Below are 7,008 nucleotides of genomic sequence, written 5' to 3'. Positions count from 1 at the left end.
GAGAGAGAGAGAGAGAGACAGACAGACAGACAGACAGAGAGACAGAGACAGACAGAGACAGAGACAGACAGAGAGACAGAGAGACAGAGAGACAGTGACAGAACAGAGAGACAGACAGAGAGACAGACAGAAAGAGCTGTCTCCCATTACCCTTGCCAGTGACCCTTTCTAACCAAGTTCCTCCAGATATTAATTCATGCTCACTGCCCATTCATGCTTATATCTTACTTCAGTGTCTCATCAGTGGGGTTTTGTTATATACAATGTGACAAGCTTCTTTCAACAAAATCACACACAAATCTATTTTATACCAAACCCAATAATCATTTTGATTTCTTTATGACATCAGTTCCTCAATGAGCTCTGCACACAACTGAGTCTTTTGTTGATCCTCACCCATTAAATACCCAAGATACTCCTTGCTGATTTCCTCTTCTGCATTAATTGTATCAAATTAGTATTTCTTGTATTTTCTTGTTGTGTTACCTGAAGTACTGCCAGCAACAAATTACTCCTGTTTTTCTCTCTCTCCCTATGAATACAACTAAAGGCAATGTTGTCTGCCCTGCCTAGTTTTGAACACAGTGTAATTTAATGCTATCTGAATCCTTTACCACTATCATTGAACTTTACATCTTAAAATGCATCCACATTATCTGTAAACTGAATTTGAGGTTATTACTCATTATCATACTCAGATCTGGTCCCCACCAGCTCTTCCCTATTTAAACAAATAGCACAAACACAAGTTCTGTTGCTTAGGCAAAATTCTTAAGAAGTTTCTTCGATTTCTCACTTGCCTTAATGTTCTTTCTCCATCCATTCAGCAAGATTTTTAGTTTTCTTCATTGAAATATATGGAAATCCAATCATCTCAACATCTCTACTGCCAGGAGCCTAGCTCAAGAAATAATTATCTCTTGCCCAGGATAATTACTAGGTTGATGTATTAGATAATTATCATATAATGCATTAGTCTTTTAATTATTCTCCCTATTTTATTCATAGCACATACCTATATTTCCCACTAAGCAGAGGTACATTACTAAAGAAAACAATGGCCATGAAAATGTCTTGTTCTGGAGTTCCAGTCTCTGTCACTCATCAAACCAAAAGCCTTCAAATGTTTCCTATCACACAGTGAATAGCACAGGAAATCTTCAACATTGATCCTGAAAGCCCTGCATTCCAGCAATTCTTAATGATTTACACTCCCCTCCTAGCCCCACACAAACCACATGGGTATTGCTAATTCCTTTTAATGGGCTAAACCAAAGTCCCACACCCAAATGGCTATGCTTGTATGTCTGATCTATGGGAGCTCTTTCTTACTAGATCCTATTTGACCTATTCCTTCTTTGCATCACCTCAGCTACACTATCTAAATGGCATCTCTTAAAGAAGAGATTTCAAGGTGGCTTTATTTGAAGTATCTCCTGAATTCTCAGTCCTGAACAACTACTTTATTCTGAGCTTCATTTTTGTATACTCAATGTTGTCACAGTATCCAAGTATGCAGGTACAAACGCATGTGTCCCTGTCTCCCATTCCCCCTGACTCCTCAGGTATGCTCAATGTTGTCACAGTATCCACGTATGCAGATACAAACGCATATGTCCCTGTCTCCCATTCCCCCTGACTCCTCAGGTATCCCTTCATTTTTATAGTACTCAATGTCACAGTATCCACGTATGCAGATACAAACGCATGTGTCCCTGTCTCCCCTCCCCCTGACTCCTCGGGTATCACGTGTCCCTGTCTCCCCTCCCCCTGACTCCTCGGGTATCACGTGTTCCTGTCTCCCCTCTCCCTGGCTCCTCGGGTATCCTTCTAATTGATTTCTTCCAACAAATTCTTGAAGGAGATTTGTGCTTAACATTCTTAGTTTGCAATCTAGAGTAACACCTGACACATTTTAGATACTGATGTAAATAATTGTTAACCAAGACGGGATCCAGGATAAAAAGCAAATTAGACGCCTTGGTTTTGTTGAACCATAGAGGTGATTGAAACAAAACAGACTGCAGAGTAAGTTGTGACTCAATGCAGAAGCTATTCTCATTGAACATTAGATATATTGTTCTTCATCTTCTTTTAGAAAGGTAAAAGAGATAATCTCATTCAATCAGCATGCTATTCTTTGGGGGATATCTTGAGTATTTCAAAATCACTGACTTTCACCCATACTTACCAATGAAGAATGCTTTGCATTAAGGGGGAAGTGTCTGGCCTCAGCGATTTCTTTCTTGTTAGTACTTCTCTCTTTGGGCTAAGCTCTAAGGCTAGTATAGGAGTAACCCCTAAGAGTTGACTCAATACCCAATTTTCTTGCGCACCAACTGGAATGAAACTTCTTTCCAATCACCCAGATGATGAATGTTAAGCACCTGCTGTATTCACTCAGAGGGTGACTATTAAGCAGCTGCTGTATGCTACCAGATGCAGGGGTGGGGTTGAAAGATATGTAACATTTTCAAGTTTTTAAACTTTATTTTCTGTTTTACTTTTTCTTGATTGATTGATTGATTGATTTCATTGGGCATAGTCACATGAATGCCACAGCATGCATGAGCAAAGTAAAGGACAACTAGCTGGGTTTAATTTTCTCCCACTACCACATTGCACCAAGAGTCAGACTCCATCCACCCTTGTTAGAAGCAAAGGCCTGGATCCTCCGAGCCGTCTCAGCAGCTCACACTTTCTTGAGTAGACTCCCCATACCTCTTCCTAGTCACTAGTCAAGGATATGTCAGTGTTTACTTGTGCTTAAAGAAATGTATTATTTCCCACACAGTGGCATCTGTACAACTTTTTAAATGCCTGTAGAAAACTATGTGAAGTGACGTGCTGTTTCAATGGATGATTTTTACTTAATTTAGGCCAAAGGAAACTATGTGTATGTATAATATTAGAATGAACTTAGTGAGTTTGTAGACATGAAGTTGGGCTGTCTATAAAAGAGCAAAGACATAAAGCAAATAGTCAGTTCCTTTCATTCAGACAGAATGCTATTGTAGTAGGTGATAGATGTGGACTTCAGAGCCTGAAATAAAGGGAGTCCTATATTTACTTCTTGTTTTTATTTTTAGATATTTTTTTCCAAGTTTCAGGACTTGTTATTTCTCAAGGTTAACGTATTCAAACTAAGCTCCCCATGCAGGGTCTGATTTATCGAAGCCCACGCAGCCTCTCACTGGGCGGAATTGCTCAGCCTCCTCTTTTGTACATCTCCAAAGCAAGTGTGGTGAAGCAAAGCAAAGCCGGTGTCTCTTTTGTGAATGTGAGTGCCACCTCTCCTGGCAGAACACTTAGTTTCCAAGATGAATGTGCAGTTGATACAGCAGGGAGCACGTTACAAGCTTTTCACCCTCCTACAAAATAATTGAACCACACTGTGATTTTTACTCATATCTACATCTTCTTTAACCAAGGCTTTGTAATAGACTGGCTGTAAATGATTTTCAGTATCCCATGTGTCAAAGCAGGAACAAAATAGTTGCTCATTATTAATAAATTAGGCTAATTGTGCAACTGCATGGTACAGCCCAACAATAAAAATTGTATATTATTAAAATTGCTTTATATTATACCTCAGTATACTTATGGTATGCCTTTTAAAAGTACAGATTTTAAAAAATGAAGACACATTTGTAAATGTGATGCTGATAGTAGCTGGTCTTCTAGTAGAGGTTACCCAATTGTCTGTTTGTATTGAGATGTTGAATGAGAAGTGCTCCCTGCACCCCAAGATTACTAGATTTGTGTATTTGACCACTTGGTCTACAGATGGCTGAATGTGGGAGGAAGGTTATGGACCCTTAGAAAGTGGACCCTTATTCTGAGAAAATATCACTGGGGTGAGCTTAGGAGGTTCACAGCTTCATCTATTTCATGTTCTCCCTCCCTTCCTCCCCCCCTCTCTCTCTCCCTCCCCCCTTCACTCTCTCCCCAACCCTGAGAGTTTGAGTGAATTTGTGTGTTTCCAATGTTTTGTTTCAAATCATCACTATTTTTTTCAGTGTAACAACCTTTGTCTATGTGAGGAATTGAAGCCAGGGTCTTTCATATGCTAGGCAAACAATGCAACTGAACACTCTTCCAAATGCTGGTTGTTTTGGTTTAATTTTAAGACAGATTCTTAGTTGACCACACTGGCTTGGACTCCTTCTATAGTACCAGGCAGATTTTGAGTCTCCTGTGTAACTGTACATACAGGCCAGTATGACCAGTCTACCCTAGAGTACAAGAACCTTCGCTCTAAACTGATGGTATGCTTAAAGATGCCTATGAGTTATGCTAAACAATGCATTCCTTTCTCTGAGATTCTCAAACACTAGCAACATACTCGCTCTGCTTTATTGACTGATGAACATAGGAAGTGCTATCAGAAGCAGAAAATCGTGAAAAGCAAACTGAATCTGTGATGCAGGTTCAAAATCAGGTGTGCAACAAATTACCAGTGCATACTATCTGTGCACTCTGCTTTACGATATGCGTTTTCGGTTATAACTTTAACATGCTTGAGCATTGTTTCTTCTGAAAAGATCTTGTTATGGTCATATGAACTTGTTAGCATTTTAAATGTTTCTACACTTTCTGGTCTTAGAAAGCATTCAGCTCCTTATTTGAATAACATCCTTATATGAACTCCAATGCCTAAACTCTCATATGAAGTCAAATGCTCAGAGTTTTATTTACTCTGAGTGGTGAGAAAACTCTTTCTGTTAGTTGGTACTTTTTTTTAGTTTCAAAATATATAAAACAATGAGTTTCATTGCAATGTACTCTCATATATATCATCGTAATTTGCTCTAAAGTCAAAGAATCTAGACTTATCTCAAAGACCTGGAGGTCAGAGGTCCAAGTAGTATCTAGGATGTACTATAGTCAGTTTGAAGGTAAGAAGATCCACATTTAAGGCCATGTAAACTATTAACAGAAGTCAGTTGGAGATCCTGTCTTTATCGCCCCCTAACTTCTTCCCCCTGTCTAGCTAGTCCTCTTAACTCCTGGAAAAAAAGAAAAAGAAAAAAGAAAAAAAAATAGAAAACAAAAACCACTCCCTCTACAAGTAAACAAACAACCCCCCCAAATCCTCCTACTTCTGCTTCTGTGCCCTGTAAGTAGTATATTTATAGTTATATAGTAATGAATATAGAGATTCTGTGTATGAAATTTATATTTTATAATCTTTCTCCTCATTGTCTTTCTTTTCCCTACTCTCTTTCGGCACTTGCCTCTCCCTTAATATTATCACATCTAGAACACTCCCTATTACTTTATTTCTTTCATTAACTTATTAAATTAAAATATAGTTACATGATTTCCCTCTATTGTAATTTTCCTTTCTCCTGTTTTCCACAGGCTCCTGTCCTGGGCCTCTCTCAAATTCCTAGCCTCCTCCTTTTACTATTATTTCTAAACACACGCATAAACACACAGACACACAGACACACAGACACACACAGACAGACACACACACACACACACACACTTTTATCTAGGAATGGGACTTATGAGGTTTCTTTCCTCTTCATTAACATTTATATTGCTCTTGTCCTTGTAAAACACACTCTTTTAATCTAAACTCCCTTTTCCATCTAAATTCAACACACTGTATAAGGTCAGTTACCAAACAACAATGACAGAAATATTTAGTGGGACACATGGCAAACCCAAACTTCAAACTCACAGCGTGATGTCATTAAAAACTAACCTACTGCACCCTTTTTCCCAGCACATTTTTTATCCAGTCATTGGGTCTATTAAATTAAGTTTCTATAAGCTCTTCTAAGTGATTAAGAAGTGTATGTAGAAGGAACTTACAGTGGTCTCAACGTTTTAATTAGTAAGACTTTTTAAAATGCAAATAGCTTTATTTTTTATTACATATTTTCTTTATTTACATGTCATATAATATCACCTTTCCTGGTTTCTCCTCCAAAAAAAAAAAAAAAAAGGGAAAAGAAAAAAAGAAAAAAAAACCCTGTTCCCTCCCCCCTTCCCCCTGATCAGCAAACCTCCCTCTCCCACTTCCTGGCCCTGGCATTCCCCTACACTGGGGCATAGAACCTTCACAGGGCCAAGGGCCTCTCCTTCTACTGATGACCGATTAGGCCATCCTCTACTATACATATGCTGCTGGAGCCATGAGTCCCACTATGTGTACTCTTTGGTTGGTTGTTTAGTCCCTGGGAGCTCTGAGGGTACTAGTTCATTCATATTGTTGTTCGTCCTAAGGGGTTGGAAACCCTTCAGCTCTTTGGGTTTTTTCTCTAGCTCCTTCATTAGGGATCCTGTGCTCAGTCCAATGGATGGCTGTGATCCTCTACTTCTGTATTAGTCAGGTACTGTCAGATCCTCTCAGGAGACAGCTATATCAGGCTCCTGTCAGCTAGCACTTACTGGCATCCACAATAGTGTCTGGGTTTGATGATTGAATATGGGAAGGATTTCCAGGTGGAGCAGTCTCTGGATTGCCCTTCCTTCAGTCTCTGCTCCACACTTTTTTTCTGAAACTACTTCCATGGGTATTTTGTTCCCTCTTCTAAGAAGGATCGAAGTATCCACACTTTGGTCTTTCTTCTTGAGTTTCTTGTGGTTTGTGGATTGTACTTTGTGTATTCTGAGCTTCTGGGCTAATATCCACTTATCAGAGAATGCCTACCATCTGTGTTCTTTTGTGATTGGGTTACCTCACTCAGGATGATATTCTCCAGATACATCCATTTCCCCGAGAATTTCATAAATTCATTGTTTTAAATAGCTGAGTAGTACTCCATTGTATAGATGTAAAACATTTTCTGTATCCATTCCTCTGTTTAGGGACATCTGGGTTGTTTCCAGTTTCCATTTGTTATAAATAAGGCTGCTATGAAAATAGTGGAGCATGTGTCCTCATTACATGTTGGAGCATCTTCGGGCATATGCCCAGGAGTGATATAGCTGGATCCTCTGGTAGTACTATGTCCAGTTTCCTGAGGAACCGCCAAACTGATTTCCAGAGTG

The sequence above is a fragment of the Mastomys coucha genome, unplaced genomic scaffold (assembly GCF_008632895.1).
Source record: "Mastomys coucha isolate ucsf_1 unplaced genomic scaffold, UCSF_Mcou_1 pScaffold16, whole genome shotgun sequence".
In the NCBI taxonomy this organism is placed as follows: domain Eukaryota; kingdom Metazoa; phylum Chordata; class Mammalia; order Rodentia; family Muridae; genus Mastomys; species Mastomys coucha.
The sequence above is the reverse complement of the archived record's forward strand: the minus strand, read 5'-3'. Positions refer to the sequence as shown.